Source organism: Cherax quadricarinatus, unplaced genomic scaffold, assembly GCF_038502225.1.
Source record: "Cherax quadricarinatus isolate ZL_2023a unplaced genomic scaffold, ASM3850222v1 Contig1299, whole genome shotgun sequence".
Lineage (NCBI taxonomy): Eukaryota > Metazoa > Arthropoda > Malacostraca > Decapoda > Parastacidae > Cherax > Cherax quadricarinatus.
The window spans coordinates 52501-75296 of NW_027196325.1; the positions used below are offsets into that span (position 1 = coordinate 52501).

The 22796-nt window shown below is 41.7% G+C and overlaps 1 long non-coding RNA gene across 2 annotated transcripts in view; it reads left to right on the plus strand.

The window, feature by feature from the left end:
• The window catches only part of LOC138851631 (uncharacterized), an 11216-nt gene extending 7878 nt beyond the window's left edge, over window positions 1–3338 (plus strand). For both annotated transcript variants that reach the window (XR_011391316.1, XR_011391315.1), the window contains exons 3-4: window positions 684–828; window positions 3201–3338. This is a non-coding gene — a long non-coding RNA (uncharacterized lncRNA). The remainder of the gene's footprint in view (window positions 1–683; window positions 829–3200) is intronic.
• Window positions 3339–22796: the final 19458 nt, after the last annotated feature.

Sequence of the window (22796 nt, forward strand, 5' to 3'; positions counted from 1 at the left end):
TCACAAGATATTCCAATAACACTGAATAACCAATAATTATTGTAATAAAATGCATGAGAATTCTGTCAATAACAGTAATACTAAATTTACGGAATTACTTATGCTCACCATATAGAGTGGTTATGTTCAGATTAAATATTTCCCTGTACCACTGGAGTAATTACGTGATTCAAAGTTAATTACAATTTCAATTACTATTCTGGAGTTTTAATCACAATTTCAATCCCAATTACTTGAACAGAAAATTAAAAAAAAAATAATTATTCGGCATTTTGAATTAAATTATTTTATTATGATAATAATCACTAATATATACACTAATATATTTTTACACTATAATTAAAACAATGACTCTGAAACTAAAATCTTAAATGAAGTGTTGTTATCAAATGTTGTAAGTATAAAATAAGCTATTTAACAAGGTGCACAATGGTGAAAATAAAACTTACTCTAATGGTACACAAAAACTTACGTAAGTTACTTCCATTTTCAAATGATAAAGTTCATTAAGATCCAACCATGGAAGGTACTCATAAATTTCTCGGTTACGTTCAATCAGAAGTTCCTGGAAGATTGCAGGTTCTACCTGCGCTATATTAAGAATAAAATGAATTTCGGCTATGGTTAATACTCTGTGCTGAAGGGATTGTACAATCCATCATTTCTCTTGCTCTGTTCTTCAGAGGGAGCGCCTTCGAAGGAGAATCCCTCCAATAGAGCAAGAGATATACGTCGAATAGAGCACAATCCTCTACTGCCGTATATACTCTTTCAAAAGAAAGGGGCTAAACCCTTGAGAGTAATACAGCACATATGGAGCTTCTGACGGTAAGATTTGCTGTAGATTCAAGAAGCAACTTGTCTTGAGAGTTCTTTTTAGGTGAAAATTAACAAATTATTTAATTCCAGACTATTATAAGGACATAGGTAAATGTAATTCGTTGATGTACTGGCTATTATGAAAACTTTTCAGATTGTGACGAATAAGCCGAACAGGTGAGTTTGGCCAAGTCGGCAATTATGCCCTCTGCCGAATAAGCATAATGAAAATTTGTTTTTACCATAAATTTGAGAAAATCAATCTGACCGTAATGAAAAAATATATATATTATTTATTTTAAGCAATATTAAGCACATTTTAATTTACCTTTGATACGTATAGTAAAATCTAGTTAAAAAAATACGTTAGTTTAAGTTTGGTTAAGTGAGATTTCTAAGTTAGTTTTGATCCAAAAGTAAAAATCTCTATATCATTGTCAACAAAAAAATCATATATCATTATGTAATTTTTTTTTTCAAAAGTCTCATTTTTAAGGAAGTTCGACCTTTTTGAGAGCAAGTTCGGATCACCAGATCCAGACTACACACTCACCAGGTCGACACTACACTCTCACCAGGTCCACACTACACTCTCACCAGGTCCACACTACACTCTCACCAGGTCCACACTACACTCTCACCAGGTCCAGACTACACTCTCACCAGGTCCACACTACACTCTCACCAGGTCCAAACTACACTCTCACCAGGTCCAGACTACACTCTCACCAGGTCCAGACTACACTCTCACCAGGTCCACACTACACTCTCACCAGGTCCACACTACACTCTCACCAGGTCCAGACTACACTCTCACCAGGTTCAGACTACACTCTCACCAGGCCCACACTACACTCTCACCAGGTACAAACTACACTATCACCTGGTCCAGACTACTCTCTCACCAGGCCAACACTACACTCTCACCAGTTCCAACTCTCACTACACTCTCACCAGGTCCAGACTACACACTCACCAGGTCCAGACTACACACTCACCAGGTCCACACTACACCCTCACCAGGTCCAGACTACACTCTCACCAGGTCAAGACTACACTCTCACCAGGTCCAGACTGCACTCACCAGATCCACACTACACTCTTACCAGGTCCGAACTACACTCTCACCTGGTCCTTACTACACTATCACCAGGTCCAGACTACACTCTCACCAGGTCCAGACTACACTCACCAGGCCCAGACTACACTCTCACCATGTCCACACTACACTCACCCCAGACTACACTCTCACCAGGTCCTTACTACATTATCACCAGGTCTTTACTACACTATCACCAGGTCTAGACTACACTCTCACCAGGTCCAGACTACACTCTCACCAGGTCCAGAGTACACTCTCACCAGGTCCACACTACACTCTCTCCAGGTCCACACTACACTCTCATCAGGTCTACACTACACTCTCACCAGGTCCACACTACACTCTCACGAGGTCGACACTACACTCTAACCAGGTCGACTCTACCCTCTCACCAGGTCCAGACTACACTCTCACCTGGTCCAGAATGCACTCTCACCAGGTCCACACTACACTCTCACCAGGTTCAGGCTACACTTTCACCAGGTCCAGACTACACTCTAACCAGGTCCACACTACACTCCCGCCAGGTCCACACTTGACTCACCAGGTCAACACTACACTCTCACGAGGTCCACACTACACTCACCAGGTCCAAACTACACTCTCACCAGGTCCTCACTACATTCTCACTAGGTCCACACTACACTCACCAGATCCAAACTACATCCTTACCAGGTCCACACTACACTCTCACCAGGTGCACACTACACTCTCACCAGGTCCACACTACAATCTCACCAGGCCCAGACTACACTTTCACCAGGTTCAATGTACACTGTCACCAGGTCCATATTACATTCTCACCAGGTCCACACTACACTGACCAGGTCCACACTACACTCTCGCCAGGTCCACACTACACTCTCACCAGGTCCACACTACACTCTCACCAGGTCCAGACTACTCACCAGGTCCAAATTACACTCTCACCATGTCACCAGGTCCAGACTACTCACCAGGTCCAAATTACACTGTCAAGTTGTACACACTACACTCTCACCAGGTCCACACTACACTCTCACCAGGTCCACACTACACTCTCACCAGGTCCACACTACACACTCACCAGGTCCACACTACACTCTCACCAGGTCCACACTACACTCTCACCAGGTCCACACTACACTCTTCATTCCTTTCTGAAGTTTTTAACTATCTATTCCCTTTTTGCTCTGATTAAAATAACAAAAATTAAAAATGGGATTTATAACAAAAATTTCTGTAAGTTTGATGAAGATCTCGACTATTTACAATTAGCGATCCTCTCTATTCCTTGCAGGAATATCTCAACCAAATTCACCCAGTGAGGTGAAAAATACACAGAAGACTAAGTTTATGTTATTAATCCCGTGCGGAGGATGGCGACAAAGATAACATGCCCAGACATGTTCTGCATACATCAAAAATTAAAAATTAAGCAAAATCATGATCTTTAATATTCTTTGATGATAGCGTGACCATAGTGTTGGTATTGTAACCTTGTCTAAACTCTCCAGACTGAAGAATAGGTAGTTGAAATGAAGTTAAAATTCTTCATGTATCCTCTGATACGATGATAAAATGATAAGCCTTGATATATAAAAAAATATCTAAAAAGGTTTTAGATGGTATGTAGATGAATGGTTCAGAGAACCGACATGTTGATAAATTAGACACATGTGCAACTTTTGGGTATCTTTTCTGAGGAAACTTTTCGCCACACAGTGGCTTCAACAGTCCATATAAAGGAGAATTGTGAAGAACAGGCGGAGAATGAGGTAATCAGTCCCTCAACCTTGAGTCGATGTGGTCAGTCCATCAATCTTGAATAGAATACAGCATATGAGCGGAAAAGTGGCTTATATACTGTAGGCAGGAGAGGTGCAGCAGTCGTAGGTGGTGTCACATTTGTCCATGTGGAAGTAGGTCGTGCCCAAGGGTTAGGCAAGAATTCCCAAGTATTAAGATCTCAAGAAGTTGCAGTATCTGACAGGAATGTAGATGAATGGTTCAGAGAACCGAGACGTTGATAAACGACCTGCTTCCACATGGACAAATGTGACACCACCTACGACTGCTGCACCTCTCCTGCCTACAGTATATAAGCCACTTTTCCGCTCATATGCTGTATTCTATTCAAGATTGATGGACTGACCACATCGACTCAAGGTTGAGGGACTGATTATCTCATTCTCCTCCTGTTCTTCACAATTCTCCTTTACATGGACTGATGAAGCCACTGTGTAGCGAAACGTTTCCTCAATAAAGAAACCCAAGAGTTGCACATGTGTCTAATTTAGATGGTAGTATAAGAAAGTCGCATAATTGATGGTGATGATGTGTTTGATGATGATGTGATTGATGGTGATGATATGTGTGAACGACATCATCCAATGAATGGTTCTGAAAACCGACAAGTTGAAGAATTGAGACATGAAACGTATGGGAATCTTTACTGAGGAAACGTTTCGCCACACAGTGGCTTCATCAGTCTAATACAAAGCAGGAAGGTATAAGGAGAGGAGGGGTTTGAGGTAATCAGTCCCTCAACCTGGAGTTGAAGTGTTCAGTTCATCAATCTTGTAGGAAGTGCAGCATAGGGCCAGAGAGGTGACTTATATACTGCAGTCACTTTAGACCAAGCAGGAGGAGGCGGGATCACAGTGGGACCTGTCACTAGTGTAAGTAGGTCTTCGTCCAAAGGTTGGACAAGTGTTGAAGAATTCTCTGTATCAGAATCCCATGATGTTGCAGTGTCTGACAGATGTGATGAATGGTTTCGAAAACCGACTTTGTATTGGACTGATGAAGCCACTGTGTGGCGAAGCGTTTCTTCAGTAAAGATTCCCATATGTTGCATAAGTGTCTCAATTCCTCAACTTGTCGGTTTTCAAAACCATTCATTGGATGATGTCGTTCACACATATCATCACCATCAAACACATTATCACCATCAATCACATTATCACCATCAATCACATCATCTCCATCAATCACATCATCACCATCAATCACATCACCACCATCAATTATGCGACTTTCTTATACTACTATATAAAACATTTTTAGATATTTTTTTTATATATCACCGCTTATCATTTTATCATTGTATCAGAGGATACATGAAGAATTTTAACTTCATTCCAACTACCTATTCTTCAGTCTCGAGAGATTAGACAAGGTTTGAATCTTCGGACGAAGACCTACTTACACTAGTGCATGGTCCCACTGTGATCCCGCCTCCTCTTGCTTCCAGCTGTCAGGGACTGATTACCTCACACTACTCCTTCCGGCTTTGTACTGGACTGATGAAATCACTGTGGGGCGAAACGTTTCTTCAATAAAGACTCCCATACGTTGCATAAGTATCTCAATTCTTCGACATCATTCTACACATCATCTCTAATAAAAAAAATTAAGCTTTCCCGAAATACCCGATATGCTAAGAAATCAAAATTGTCATTATTATTTGCGACCACTGTCAGCCTCAGAGTTATCTCTGAGTTACCAGACCTTGCCACGTGGAGGCCAGTGGTTCATCATCCACTTACTGCGTTTTTGATGCTTTCCTCGAGTTCATGTGTCCAGGAGTCAATCTGTGTCCCCTCAGATATTCTCCCATCCCCACTTTCCCAGGGTCTGCCTATGCAACCAGTATCTTCTTCTTTCCCAGGTCCATGTGTCCAGGAGTCCATCTGTGTCCCCTCAGATATTCTCCCATCTCCACTTCCCCAAGGTTTGCCTCAGCAACCAGTATCTTCTTCTTTCCCAGGTCCATGTATCCAGGAGTCAATCTGTGTCCCCTCAGATATTCTCCCATCCCCACTTTCCCAGGGTCTGCCTATGCAACCAGTATCTTCTTCTTTCCCAGGTCCATGTGTCCAGGAGTCCATCTGTCCGCCTCAGATATTCCCCCTTCCCCACTTCCCCAAGGTTTGCCTCAGCAACCAGTATCTTCTTCTTTCCCAGGTCCATGTATCCAGGAGTCAATCTGTGTCCCCTCAGATATTCTCCCTTCCCCACTTTCCCAAGGTTTGCCTCAGCAACCAGTATCTTCTTCTTTCCCAGGTCCATGTGTCCAGGAGTCAATCTGTGTCCCCTCAGATATTCTCCCTTCCGCACTTTCCCAGGGTCTGCCTATGTAACCAGTATCTTCTTTCCCAGGTCCATGTGTCCAGGAGTCCATCTGTCCGCCTCAGATATTCCCCCTTCCCCACTTCCCCAAGGTATTCTCGCTTTTCCCAGGTTCATGTGTCCAGGAATCCATCCGTGGGCCCCCGGATGTCTCCCCTTCCTCACTTCCCTTAGGTTATTTTCCAGTCTCAGCCTTCCCCAGGTTATGTATCCCGAAGTCAGCTCAGCCACCCTCAGTGATCTAGCCAGATGAGAACGAGGCCTTGTTTAGCTGGTCTACGGTAGAGACTGTCCAGGTAGGTGGAATTACAGGAGGGGACACGCAGAAATCTGCGTCCTGTAATTGCACGCACCAAGACAGTCTAGACCGTAGGTCAGCTAGACGCAGCCAAGCTACCGTCCAGTTCGGCCACCAAGGCCTGGCACTCAGTGAAAATTTGGAAGTTCTATTTATATTATACAATTTTTCTACATTAAATGTAAGATTTTTTACTTAATTAGCAATTTAAGTGTGTTTGTGAATGTTTTTGTGTATGTTTATGAGTGTTTGTTTGTTAGTGTGTTTGTCCACCTCCACGAGAACTGTAACAAGTGTTGAACTTCTTATTTTCATTTGGGTATTTATCGTATATATCTGCAAGACGCGCAGTGAGTTACAAGCGCCGCGCACAATGGAAATATATCATTTTGTCTAACGTTTTTAGGTTATCCTGGGTAATTTAGGCATATGTTACTGTGCATGATCATTTGTGTAACTATTTATGTATATTTGTACCTAAATTAACTTACACACACTCTTATTTTCACGCTCATTTGTACATTTCTGCGACGGCAGCCTGCGTGGTCACCATCATTCATACACACACAAAACAACGCACGTGCGCACACATACACACACACACACACACACACACACACACACACACACACACACACACACACACACACACACACACACACACACACACACACACACACACACACACACACACACACACACACACACACACACACACACACACACACACAACACACACACACGGCCAGGAAGGTGAGTACACACACACACACACACACACACACACACACACACACACACACACACACACACACCCACATACTTCACACACACACACTACACACACACACACACACACACACACACACACACACACACACACACACACACACACACACACACACACACACACACACACACACACACACACACACACACACACACACACACACACACACACACACATACACACACACACACACACACACACACACACACACACACACACACACACACACACACACACACACACACACACACACACACACACACACACACTCACCCACACACACACCCACACACACGCACATACACACATACACACACACACACATAAATACACACAAATTTGTACCCATTCATATATGCGCTCTCCCTTATGGTTGTTAAAATTTTGTTTGTTTTCTCATATTAAAATGGAAAAGTTGGAGGCAGAAACAATGCGACTTGCTCAATGTTGGAGAAACCAGGAACTTTATATATATTTCTATATTCTGATGGAGAATATTGATTTTTGGCATTTTGAAGACATTCATTTTGAAAGATGTGGAAAGTGACTAGTTTGAGGCACTTTTGGGTAAAGTAAAGAAGACACTCATGAATTATCTTATGGAAGATAAAGTTTAACTACAAAACTTTATTAAAAAAACTGGGAAGTTTTTCTCGTTTCTAACATTTTCACTTCTCTAACTTCATGTTTATAAGTGAAGTTACTAGTGTGCTTCTGTACACTAGTCAGTACGACTCTGCTGCACACTAGTCAGTACGACTCTCCTGCACACTGGTCAGTACGACTCTCCTGCACACTAGTCAGTACGACTCTCCTGCACACTAGTCAGTACGACTCTCCTGCACACTGGTCAGTACGACTCTCCTGCACACTGGTCAGTACGACTCTCCTGCACACTGGTCAGTACGACTCTCCTGCACACTGGTCAGTACGACTCTCCTGCACACTAGTCAGTACGACTCTCCTGCACACTGGTCAGTACGACTCTCCTGCACACTGGTCAGTACGACTCTCCTGCACACTAGTCAGTACGACTCTCCTGCACACTGGTCAGTACGACTCTCCTGCACACTGGTCAGTACGACTCTCCTGCACACTGGTCAGTACGACTCTCCTGCACACTGGTCAGTACGACTCTCCTGCACACTGGTCAGTACGACTCTCCTGCACACTGGTCAGTACGACTCTCCTGCACACTGGTCAGTACGACTCTCCTGCACACTGGTCAGTACGACTCTCCTGCACACTGGTCAGTACGACTCTCCTGCACACTGGTCAGTACGACTCTCCTGCACACTGGTCAGTACGACTCTCCTGCACACTGGTCAGTACGACTCTCCTGCACACTGGTCAGTACGACTCTCCTGCACACTGGTCAGTACGACTCTCCTGCACACTAGTCAGTACGACTCTCCTGCACACTAGTCAGTACGACTCTCCTGCACACTGGTCAGTACGACTCTCCTGCACACTGGTCAGTACGACTCTCCTGCACACTGGTCAGTACGACTCTCCTGCACACTAGTCAGTACGACTCTCCTGCACACTGGTCAGTACGACTCTCCTGCACACTAGTCAGTACGACTCTCCTGCACACTGGTCAGTACGACTCTCCTGCACACTAGTCAGTACGACTCTCCTGCACACTAGTCAGTACGACTCTCCTGCACACTGGTCAGTACGACTCTCCTGCACACTAGTCAGTACGACTCTCCTGCACACTGGTCAGTACGACTCTCCTGCACACTGGTCAGTACGACTCTCCTGCACACTGGTCAGTACGACTCTCCTGCACACTAGTCAGTACGACTCTCCTGCACACTAGTCAGTACGACTCTCCTGCACACTGGTCAGTACGACTCTCCTGCACACTGGTCAGTACGACTCTCCTGCACACTGGTCAGTACGACTCTCCTGCACACTGGTCAGTACGACTCTCCTGCACACTAGTCAGTACGACTCTCCTGCACACTGGTCAGTACGACTCTCCTGCACACTAGTCAGTACGACTCTCCTGCACACTGGTCAGTACGACTCTCCTGCACACTGGTCAGTACGACTCTCCTGCACACTGGTCAGTACGACTCTCCTGCACACTGGTCAGTACGACTCTCCTGCACACTGGTCAGTACGACTCTCCTGCACACTGGTCAGTACGACTCTCCTGCACACTGGTCAGTACGACTCTCCTGCACACTGGTCAGTACGACTCTCCTGCACACTGGTCAGTACGACTCTACTGCACACTGGTCAGTACGACTCTCCTGCACACTAGTCAGAACGACTCTCCTGCACACTGGTCAGTACGACTCTCCTGCACACTAGTCAGTACGACTCTCCTGCACACTGGTCAGTACGACTCTCCTGCACACTAGTCAGAACGACTCTCCTGCACACTGGTCAGTACGACTCTCCTGCACACTAGTCAGTACGACTCTCCTGCACACTGGTCAGTACGACTCTCCTGCACACTGGTCAGTACGACTCTCCTGCACACTAGTCAGTACGACTCTCCTGCACACTAGTCAGTACGACTCTCCTGCACACTGGTCAGTACGACTCTCCTGCACACTGGTCAGTACGACTCTCCTGCACACTAGTCAGAACGACTCTCCTGCACACTGGTCAGTACGACTCTCCTGCACACTGGTCAGTACGACTCTCCTGCACACTAGTCAGTACGACTCTCCTGCACACTGGTCAGTACGACTCTCCTGCACACTGGTCAGTACGACTCTCCTGCACACTAGTCAGAACGACTATCCTGCACACTGGTCAGTACGACTCTTCTGCACACTGGTCAGTACGGCTCTCCTACACACTAGTCAGAACGACTATCCTGCACACTGGTCAGTACGACTCTACTGCACACTGGTCAGTACGGCTCTCCTACACACTAGTCAGAACGACTCTCCTGCACACTGGTCAGTACGACTCTACTGCACACTGGTCAGTACGGCTCTCCTACACACTAGTCAGAACGACTATCCTGCACACTGGTCAGTACGACTCTACTGCACACTGGTCAGTACGGCTCTCCTACACACTAGTCAGAACGACTATCCTGCACACTGGTCAGTACGGCTCTCCTACACACTAGTCAGAACGACTATCCTGCACACTGGTCAGTACGGCTCTCCTACACACTAGTCAGAACGACTATCCTGCACACTGGTCAGTACGACTCTACTGCACACTGGTTCAGTTAGGAAAAACTTTCTTAAAAGATGCAGTGATATAATATTAATCAAAAGAAGGATGGGATATAATGATATAAGGATGATCTGGTATGGGATATAAGGATGATCTGGTATGGGATATAAGGATGATCTGGTATGGGATATAAGGATGATCTGGTATGGGATATAAGGATGATCTGGTATGGGATATAAGGATGATCTGGTATGGGATATAAGGATGATCTGGTATGGGATATAAGGATGATCTGGTATGGGATATAAGGATGATCTGGTATGGGATATAAGGATGATCTGGTATGGGATATAAGGATGATCTGGTATGGGATATAAGGATGATCTGGTATGGGATATAAGGATGATCTGGTATGAGATATAAGGATGATCTGGTATGGGATATAGGGATGATCTGGTATGGGATATAAGGATGATCTGGTATGGGATATAAGGATGATCTGGTATGCGATATAAGGATGATCTGGTATGGGACATAAGGATGATCTGGTATGGGATATAAGGATGATCTGGTATGGGATATAAGGATGATCTGGTATGGGATATAAGGATGATCTGGTATGGGATATAAGGAAGTAGATCACATCAAACTCAAGACACAACACAATGGAACATTAGAACAACTTAGGCAACACACCTGAGCTGACCAACACAATTCCTCACAAAACTACTTTTTTCAGCATAATTTAATCTGGTGTATTTACATTGTGGCCAAAAAAGTAACAAGCAGTTCATTAACTATCCATTATTGCAAATTATCATTAACTCTGAAAATTTCAACTCATCTTCAACATGAATCTGAGTCTGTTTGGATAGAATTTTCAGAGGGGCATGAAAAATTAATTTTAGGTGTGATATACCGTCCCCAAAATTTAGATAGGGACCAGGGGAGACTTCTATAGGAGGAAATTGTTAGGGCCACAAGGCACGATAATGTAGTAATTCTAGGAGACTTTAACTTTAGTCATATTGATTGGAATTTCTTGACTGGGAATTTAGAATCATACGACTTCTTAGAAGTAGTTCAGGATTGTTTTTTGAAGCAGTTTGTGACAGAACCTACAAGGGGTAATAACCTGCTTGACTTAGTTCTGGCAAACAATGAATCCCTTGTTAATAATTTAGAAGTTTCAGAGGAACTGGGTGCTAGCGACCACAAATCAATTATATTTAGAATTGAATGGAAGTATGATAGTAGGGATAACTCAGTAACAGTCCCAGATTTTCGCTTAGCAGATTACGATGGGTTTAGAGAACACTTATCATCTGTTGACTGGGGTAACGAAGAGAGCTATCAGTATGACAGTTTTCTGAACACAATACATGCTGCTCAAAGAACGTTTATCCCTTATAAAGAAATTAGATCAAATAGAAATGATCCAAAATGGATGAATAATAGGCTGAAATATCTACTAGGGCATAAGAAAGGAATTTATAGGCGTATCAAAAGAGGTGAGGGTCATCTTATGAATCAGTATATAGACATTAAGAGGGACATTAAAAAAGGGGATAAGAAAAGCTAAAAGGGACTATGAAATTAAAGTTGCTAGGGATTCTAAAACTAACCCAAAAAGTTTTTTCCAGGTATATAGAACAAAAGTCAGAGATAAGATAGGTCCCCTTAAAAATAACTATGGGCATCTTACTGACAAAGAGAATGAAATGTGCTCGATTTTAAATAATTATTTTCTCTCGGTTTTTACACAGGAAGACACTAATGATATTCCGGTAATAAATTTTTATAGTGGGCCAGAAGAAGATAAATTATGTAACATCACAGTCACTAGTGAAATGGTTGTGCAGCAGATAGACCGACTGAAGCAAAATAAGTCACCGGGTCCTGATGAGGTTTTTTCAAGGGTTCTAAAGGAATGCAAAATGGAAGTCTGTGAACCATTAACTAATATTTTTAATTTACCTCTTCAAACAGGTGTAGTGTCTGATATGTGGAAGATGGCTAATGTAATTCCTATTTTTAAAACAGGGGACAAGTCGTTACCGTCAAATTACCGCCCAATAAGCCTGACCTCAATTGTAGGCAAATTACTAGAGTCAATTATAGCTCAAATTATAAGAAGCCATCTTGATAAGCATAGCTTGATTAATGATACTCAGCATGGATTCACAAGAGGCCGGTCTTGTTTAACTAATTTATTAACTTTCTTCAGTAAAGCTTTTGAGGCTGTTGACCACGATAAAGAATTTGATATTATTTACTTAGATTTTAGTAAGGCATTTGATAGAGTTCCGCACCAAAGACTGTTGAAGAAAGTAGCAGCTCATGGCATTGGGGGAAGGGTGCTCTCGTGGATCGAATCATGACTCACAGACAGGAAGCAGAGAGTGTCCATAAATGGGGTTAAATCCGAGTGGGGATCAGTAACAAGTGGCGTTCCACAGGGATCAGTCTTGGGCCCGTTGTTGTTTATAATATATATCAATGATCTTGATGAAGGAATTACTAGTGATATGAGCAATTTCGCCGATGACACGAAGATAGGTTGGATAATTGATTCAAACGTAGATGTTAGGGAACTTCAGGAGGATTTAGACAAACTCTACTCTTGGTCAGAAAAGTGGCAGATGCAGTTCAATGTAGATAAATGCAAGGTTCTGAAGCTCGGGAGTGTCCATAACCCTAGCACTTATAAGTTAAATAATGTAGAACTTAGCCATACAGATTGCGAAAAGGACTTGGGGGTTATGGTAAGCAGCAACCTTAAACCAAGACAGCAATGCCTAAGCGTACGTAATAAGGCAAATAGATTACTGGGATTTATATCAAGAAGTGTAAGCAACAGAAGTCCAGAGGTCATACTGCAGCTTTATACATCATTAGTAAGGCCTCACCTAGATTATGCAGCTCAATTCTGGTCTCCATATTACAGAATGGACATAAATTCGTTAGAAAACATTCAGCGTAGGATGACTAAATTAATACATAGCATTAGAAATCTTCCTTATGAAGAAAGATTGAAGACTCTTAAGTTACATTCACTTGTTAGACGAAGAATGAGGGGAGACCTGATCGAAGTGTATAAGTGGAAGATAGGTATTAATAAAGGGGATATTAACAAGGTCTTGAGGATATCTCTCCAAGAGAGAACCCGCAGTAATGGATTTAAATTAGATAAGTTTAGATTTAGAAAGAACATAGGAAAGTATTGGTTTGGAAATAGGGTAGTTGATGAGTGGAACAGTCTACCTAGTTGGGTTATTGTGGCTAGGACTTTGGGTAGTTTCAAATTTAGGTTGGATAAGTACATGAGTGGGAGGGGTTGGATTTGAGAGGGACTTGCACATCGGAGCTTGTTTCTTGGGTGGCATTGAAAATTGGGTTGGTCAAATGTTTGTTAGTGGGATGAATTGTAAAGGACCTGCCTAGTATGGGCCAACAGGCCTGCTGCAGTGTTCCTCATTTCTTATGTTCTTATGTTCTTAAGTCCTTATCAAAATGACCTCTACCCATAGCTACCCAAAAATTTACTCTCGCACCCAATGACACAAATCAAACCCAGCCCCTACCACTCATATATTTGTCCAATCTCTTTTTCAACCCTCCCAAAGTCCTAGCCTCGATCACCCTACTGGGAAGATTGTTCCACACATCCACAACTCTGTTAGAAAACCAATACTTACCTATGTCCTTTCTAAATCTAAATTTATCCAACTTTAATCCATTATTTCTGTTTTTTACCTGGTTCGACGCTCTTAGTACTTTATTAATATCTCCTTTGTTTATGCTCGTCATCCACTTATACACTTCAGTGATATCTCCCCTCATTCTACGTCTCTCCAGAGAGTGGAGATTTAAGGCTTTAAGCCTATCTTCATACGGGAGATTCCTTACGCAGTAAATCGTTTTAGTCATTCTTCTTTCTATGTTCTCCAATGAGTCTATATCAATCCTGTAGTAAGGAGACCAAAACTGAGCAGCATAATCTAAACGAGGCCTCACTAGTAATGCATAGAGCTGTAAAATAACTTTTGAACTTCTGTTACTTATACTTCTTGAGATAAATCCTAGTAATCTGTTAGCCTTGTTGCGCACACTAAGGCACTGCTGTCTTGGCTTTAGATTTCTGCTTACCATGACTCCCAAGTCATGATAACATGTGTAGTACATAATAATGATATTAGTAGTAATATTAGTAATGACAATAGTAGTACTAGTAGTAATGATAATAGTAGTACTAGTAGTAATGGTACGAATGAGTAAAAAATTTTATTCAGCTTTTCAGGTCGACTTTATTACTGGAAGGTTTGGAATATGTAGATGAACAAGGAGGCTTTAGGAAAGGTAGGGGGTGTGTGGACCAGGTGTTTACAGTGAAACATATAAGTGAACAGTATTTAGATAAGGCTAAAGAGGTCTTTGTGGCATTTATGGATTTGGAAAAGGCGTATGACAGGGTGGATAGGGGGGCAATGTGGCAGATGTTGCAAGTGTATGGTGTAGGAGGTAGGTTACTGAAAGCAGTGAAGAGTTTTTACGAGGATAGTGAGGCTCAAGTTAGAGTATGTAGGAAAGAGGGAAATTTTTTCCCAGTAAAAGTAGGCCTTAGACAAGGATGTGTGATGTCACCGTGGTTGTTTAATATATTTATAGATGGGGTTGTAAGAGAAGTAAATGCGAGGGTCTTGGCAAGAGGCGTGGAGTTAAAAGATAAAGAATCACACACAAAGTGGGAGTTGTCACAGCTGCTCTTTGCTGATGACACTGTGCTTTTGGGAGATTCTGAAGAGAAGCTGCAGAGATTGGTGGATGAATTTGGTAAGGTGTGCAAAAGAAGAAAATTAAAGGTGAAAACAGGAAAGAGTAAGGTTATGAGGATAACAAAAAGATTAGGTGATGAAAGATTGAATATCAGATTGGAGGGAGAGAGTATGGAGGAGGTGAACGTATTCAGATATTTGGGAGTGGACGTGTCAGCGGATGGGTCTATGAAAGATGAGGTGAATCATAGAATTGATGAGGGAAAAAGAGTGAGTGGTGCACTTAGGAGTCTGTGGAGACAAAGAACTTTGTCCTTGGAGGCAAAGAGGGGAATGTATGAGAGTATAGTTTTACCAACGCTCTTATATGGGTGTGAAGCGTGGGTGATGAATGTTGCAGCGAGGAGAAGGCTGGAGGCAGTGGAGATGTCATGTCTGAGGGCAATGTGTGGTGTGAATATAATGCAGAGAATTCGTAGTTTGGAAGTTAGGAGGAGGTGCGGGATTACCAAAACTGTTGTCCAGAGGGCTGAGGAAGGGTTGTTGAGGTGGTTCGGACATGTAGAGAGAATGGAGCGAAACAGAATGACTTCAAGAGTGTATCAGTCTGTAGTGGAAGGAAGGCGGGGTAGGGGTCGGCCTAGGAAGGGTTGGAGGGAGGGGGTAAAGGAGGTTTTGTGTGCGAGGGGCTTGGACTTCCAGCAGGCATGCGTGAGCGTGTTTGATAGGAGTGAATGGAGACAAATGGTTTTTAATACTTGACGTGCTGTTGGAGTGTGAGCAAAGTAACATTTATGAAGGGATTCAGGGAAACCGGCAGGCCGGACTTGAGTCCTGGAGATGGGAAGTACAGTGCCTGCACTCTGAAGGAGGGGTGTTAATGTTGCAGTTTAAAAACTGTAGTGTAAAGCACCCTTCTGGCAAGACAGTGATGGAGTGAATGATGGTGAAAGTTTTTCTTTTTCGGGCCACCCTGCCTTGGTGGGAATCGGCTAGTGTGATAATAAATAATAAAAATAATTTTTCATCTTTAGCTGTGTGACATCCTTGTCCATGTGACAGTAAGATGCGTAGGATGGGGAGAAAACTTGCCCGTATACTAAATTCCCTCATCTCTACAGACAGTTGCAAAGGTAGCTAGAATGTAGGTATCCCTTCTCAGCAGATAGCCTGTATACGCCCTATGATGCCTTTACAATAATTCCCAAACATTAATGGATAGAAAGAACGTCTGTTTAAAGGCAAACCCAGAAATATTCGAGTTGATACAGTGTAAAAATATCTTATTGAATAATAAAATGGTATAAAATACCGACAGGTTGTTAGGTAAGACACATATGCAACAGTTAGGTATCTTTATTTCGAAACGTTTCGCCTACACAGTAGGCTTCTTCAGTCGAGTACAGAAAAGATGATAGAAGCAGAAGAGACTTGAAGACGATGTAATCAGTCCATCACCCTTAAAGTTTTGAGGTGGTCAGTCCCTCAGTCTGGAGAAGAGCATTGTTCCGTAGTCTGAAACAATATGTAGTAGAAGTGACAGGATGGAGCCTTATATAGCGCCAGGAGGTGAGACGTAGGTCACTTTGGGAGGTCAGGTCCCTCTCAAATCCAGCCGTTCTCACTAGTAGAGGTTGTCGAAGTTGATTTTAGGTCTGTACCAAGATACCCTTGTGTTGCAGTGTCTGACAGATTGAACAATAAAATGGTATAAAATACCGACAGGTTGTTAGGTAAGACACATATGCAACAGTTAGGTATCTTTATTTCGAAACGTTTCGCCTACACAGTAGGCTTCTTCAGTCGAGTACAGAAAAGTTGATAGAAGCAGAAGAGACTTGAAGACGATGTAATCAGTCCATCACCCTTAAAGTTTTGAAGAAGCCTACTGTGTAGGCGAAACGTTTCGAAATAAAGATACCTAACTGTTGCATATGTGTCTTACCTAACAAACATATCTTATATTGTTCATTATTAATTTATCCTCAGAACATGAAAGAAGTTTTAAATAAGGGTTGATATATTAGCATACCAGGAGGATCCGCAGCCAGACTGTGGGATCGACTGGTGGTGTTCTTGCTCTTGCCAGGTCCAAGCCCATAATAACAAAGTTTTCCTTTTACTGTCTTGCTGTTTTTAATAAATCAGTGTCACAGTTTAGTGAATGTCTTGTGAATGACGTCATCCAGCACATCTGTCATCAGGAAAAAAATGTGAAGAGTTTGGTAAAATTTGGTTATTTGGTTTTGTAATAGATTTTTGTAAACATTTATGCATTGTATAAAAAAATCACCAGTTTCGTTCCTCCTTTCTTATGTTCTTATGTTCTTATGTTCTCATGGTAATAGGGTAGTTGATGAATGGAACAGTCTGCCTAGTAGGGTGATAGAAGCTAAAACCTTGGGTAATTTCAAATTTAGGTTGGATAAATACATGAGTGAAAGGGGTTGGATTTAAATTGGGCTTTCACATGAGTAAATAGGATTAACAAAGGTTATTGCTTGGGTAGCAGTTATTCTGTTAGTGGGTTGGATTTGTGAAGGACCTGCCTAGTATGGGACCAACAGGCCTATTGCAGTGTTCCTCCTTTCTTATGTTCTTACATCAGTTAGCATCAGGAACATCAACACTGTTTAGATCGGCTGTTGGTGTAACAACTTTTTCCTGGTTAATAAACATGACAGCCGTTATTTGTGCAACTTCCACTTCAATTGCATTAATACAAAAGATTAATTAATAAGACAGAATGTTACTTTTTTTTGTTAAACAATGCAAATGCAATCAGGCACTCGTGACAAATTTATTTAAGGTAGCAAGTAACAGAGCCAACCATAGAGCAACACTCCCTTGAATTTACATTTACAAATAACGTTGCTAAAGAGAGTGTTTCAACCAAATTAAGTTTCCAAGAATCAGTACACTTTGCAGACCAAACCTTAATTTACGGTTGTCAACGTTTCGCTCTGTTTTTCAACGTCTCTCTTCCTCAGCACTGACTCACGAAATTGCACTGACCCGGAGTTTTACGATTCCTTCGCCCTGGGTTCCAACCCCACCTGTCCCATGGTTTCTTCCTCTCTACTGACTGCAGTTTGCTATTTCGATATAAACTCAATATCAAAGACGAATATTATAACTAGAACCAAATAAGTCATGAATATTGTTGCTAGATAAGCGCGAGTAACAAGAATATAAACTACTGACTCAAGAGAATGAGCAGTGACACTGAAAATATGCTGAAGGCAACTGCCGCGTGAAGACAATATAAATTTGTAGAGCGTAAGAACATAAGAAAGGAGGAGCACTGATACAGGCCTACTGGCCAATACTTGGCAAGTCCTTGTCAAACTCAAACCCAATAATAAAAATATTAATAATAATAATAATAATAAGTTTATTTCTTTGTAAAGGTTACAATGTGTAATTTAAATTTTGATTTGCTAAATACAAAGATAGCCACTATCATGCCGAGGCATTTCATAGTAACTAATTAAAACTAGATAAGATAATAGTACCTAGTAATTATTACTTAAAACTAAACATTAAATAGTGGTTAGTTGTTTTACAGTCCTGTTTGGACTTAATAAATCTTATGTATACTTAGTACAAAATCTAATTTACAAGGAATGGTGCAGCTGGTAATATTTTATGGAATGGCAGAATTAAAAGCCAGGAGGTCACGTGATAAAACTAGCCAGTAGATGTTTGGTTGATTTCTTTAATATTGTGAGATAAGATGATTTTTTAGCAGAGCCCTAAATTTATAAGTTGTCTAGGGATCCTTGACTTGTTCCGGTAGCGAGTTCCAGATCTTTGGGCCTTTTATGTGCATAGCGTTGTTGCATAGTGAGAGTTTTACTCGAGGGATGTTGAAAAGGGCCTTACGCCTTGTATCGTGCCTGTGCATTCTGTTGTAACTGTCGAAGAGTAGTTTTAGGGGAGGGTTTACAGTGGAGTTTAAAGTTCTGTATATGTAGTAGGCACAATAATAAGAGTTTATGTCTTGTATATTTAGCAAGTTGAGTCTTTTGAAAAGTGGTGGTGTGTGTTGTCTAGCACAGGAGCTGGTTATCACCCGCACAGCAGCTTTTTGTTGGATTATTAAGGGTCTAAGGTGATTGGCTGTGATAGAGCCCCAGGCACAGATACCATAGGTGAGGTAAGGATATATTAGAGAGTGGTACAAGGTAAGGAGAGTCGTTTGTGGTACATAATAGCGTATCTTGGAAAGGATTCCTACTGATTTGGAAATTTTCTTGGTTATGTGATGGGTATGGGACTGAAATTTAAGATTACAGTCAAGGAGAAGACCTAGAAATTTGCCCTCCGTGTGTCGTGATATAGGGGAACCATTTAACAGTATGTTGAGTTGAAGATTTGAGGCTCTGTTGCTAAACAGCATGAAGTAAGTTTTTTCTATGTTAAGTGTGAGTTTGTTGGTCATCACCCAAGTATATATATTTAGCAGTTCATTGTTTACAGAGTTTTCAAGCACAGCTGGATCTGAATTGGAGTAGACATATGTAGTGTCATCTGCGAATAGAACTGCTGTAAGGAGTTGGGATGCATTGGGGAGCTCACTGATGTAGATGAGAAAGAGGAGTGGGGCTAGGACACTACCTTGGGGTACTCCTACAGCTACAGGTTGGATAGCGGAGTTGACTCCATACTGGTGTCTGTCGTTAAGATAGGATTTTAGGTAGTCAAGAGAATGTCCTCTTATGCCGTAATGATTCAGTTTGAGGTGCAAGAGATTGTGGTCAACTGTGTCAAACGCTTTTCTTAGGTCGACAAAGAGCCCCAGAGGATATTTATTCTTATCGAGAGCTGTGTATAATAGGTCAAGCATTTGTATAATAGCATCATTCGTGCTTTTCTTTGGCCTAAATCCAAACTGGCATGGGTTAAGTATGTTGTTGGATGTAAGGTAGGAGTAAAGTCGCTTGTGTATTATTTTTTCAAATATCTTGGAAAAGTTTGATATGGGTCTGTAATTGTTCAAAGCAGTTGGATCTCTACCTTTGTGGATCGGGGTGACCCTTGCTGTCTTGAGTATGGATGGGAAGGTTGAGGAAGCTATAGATTTGTTAAACATTGTTGCAATAATGGGCGACAGTTCTGGTGCAGCTTTTTCATATATGAATGGTGGCAAGTTATCTAGATCACCTGATTTGTTTTTTAATGATTTAATGATGAGTGAGACTTCAGTGGGATTAGTTGGAGCTAGGAATAGAGTGTTTGGATAGTTGCCAGTGAGGTACTCGCTCGGATGGGTATTTGAGCTAGGAATTTGGCTAGCTAGCTTTGAACCTACGGTAGAGAAGAAGACATTAAATTTGTCGGCCGTGTCTATAGGTTGTATGTGAGGTTCATCTGGTTTAGTTAAGTCTATCTCTCTATTTCCAGTCGGTTTTCTTGAGCCCAAAATTTTGGAGAGGGTTTGCCAGGTACTTTTCATGTCACCTTTCATTTCACTAAATCTATTTTCATAATACAGTTGCTTTGATTTATGTATTAGTTTTGTTAGTATTGATGTGTATCTTTTAGTAAATTCTTTAGTAATTAAGCCTAATCTGAACTGCTTTTCAATTTGGTGTTTTTTATTAATAGATTTGAGGATACTTCTAGTTAGCCATGGGCTGTTTAGCCTCTTTTCTGTGATTGGGCAATGTTTATTGTAGAGGTTTAGGGTTTCATGTAAAAAAAATTTTGATATCTTTATCGATATTATTACTGTCATTTAGTTCTCTCTGCCAATCAATGGCACCTAGAGCAGGCGAAATGAGACCTTCTTGTTTCTTGAGGCAGTTTAGATAAGTTGGTTATGAGAAAGGTAGGATAGTGGTCTGTGGTATTATCTGTGATTATACCTGCTTGTAGTGGGGATATTATGTTGGTCCAGATATGGTCGAGTAACGAGGCACTAGTGCCAGAGATTCTTGTTGGCTTTGTTATAGTGGGTAGCAATAAGCTGTTGTTCATAGTATTTGTGAAATCAACTACTGGAGGGTCGGTTGCTTGGATAATGTTGATGTTGAAATCTCCTGCTAGTATCAGATGGTGTTTATTCAACTCTGACTCAGTTATCATGTTTCTAAGGTTATTGCTAAAAAGTGTAAGTGCTTGAGTGTGGTAATCTGTAGACTGCACCAACTGCTATACGTTTCTTAAGTGTTCTTGTTGTGAATTTAGCTATTATATATTCACCGTTTTCGTCCCATACATTAGTTGATTTCACACATTCTAGTTCATCAGAGTAATAGATGGCAGTGCCTCCTCCTGATTGGTCGGTCCTACAGTTATGTATGGCTGTGTAACCAGGTATGGTAAATATGTCTTTCAGATCTTGTCTGAGCCAGGTTTCAGTAAGTATAATGAAAGTTATAATAGCATTTAGAGACTTAAGTAGTGCAATCAGATCATCATAGTGTTTACTCAATGATCTAACATTGTAGTTGAAGACTGTAATGTTCTTGCTGACACTGAGAAGGGTATTAGCCTGACTAGCAGTGTAGTAATGGTAATTACTGTTTGCACTATGTGTGCTGTTCAATAAGAGGTTGATATCAGGACCGATACTTACATTCATAAGGGGTACGTGGAGAAATAGCCGTTACAATTATTAAAGAACAAAAAGACCAAAGCAATGATGTTAAACCACAAACAATTATGAACTTATGAACTAAGTTAAACCACTACCAATTATGAACTTATGAACTAAGATAGTTAATTTAAATCTAAAAAAAAATAATGGAGCTACTGAAAATTAAAATAAAACACTTTAGTACCTTGATTATTTCAAAGTTAAAAGTAATGGTTTCAAGTATGGATTAGCACCTTGAATAGTGCCTTAGGTGTCTTAAGTAGTTGGGGATTAATTACCGTTATTCACTAACAGTCATGAAAATATGGATTAGAATAAGGGTAAATTCTACTAAACTACAGCACTGAACATGGTTGATAATGTGTTGAGATATGGCTTAACAAGATTCAGTCAAACCAGTGAATGAGAGGAAACATGCTAGTTTTTGATCATTTGCTATTTCAAACCCACGACCCGTGTCTGATAATTTAACCACGATAATGCCATCACATTGTCCTCATCGCTCTTGGGCCGTGTGGACGTGCTGCGCAGATGCTCCTGAATCAGCTGGTTTTCTGCGCAGTTTTCCTGTTTTTGAGCAATCAAAATGGCGGATCGACATGGTCGCCGTGTGAATACCGTCTGTGTTGAATTGGTTCGTGGCACGCTTACCGGTTCAACTATGCAGGTGTTACTTCCAACGATCATCGGTGAAGTATATGGCATACCGAATGAGGAATTGTATGGCGAAGCACTCAATGGAGTTACTAGAATTTTCATCAAGTTTAAGGATGCAGGTTACTACTCCAGCATCGTTAACGAATATCATGAGAAGAGGATGGCCGTGAACACTGCAGTGGAGGTATGCCTTAATGATGTTTCAAGCTACGTGACGTGGGTCAAAGTGAGGAATGTGCCGTTTGAAGCAACGGAGCATGATGTGGTAACGGTTCTCCGAAATTATGGAAAGATCCACGCAGCGGAATTGGGAGTGTGGAAAGATGGACCGTATGTGGGGTTGCCTGAAGGTTCTTTTACACTGAAGATGACTTTACGGCAGTCGATTCCTTCGTACGTACAATTGGACGACTTCAGAACCCAGGTCTTCGTGTGTTATGCGGGACAGAGGAAGACTTGCAGATTGTGTGGGTCTTTTGATCACA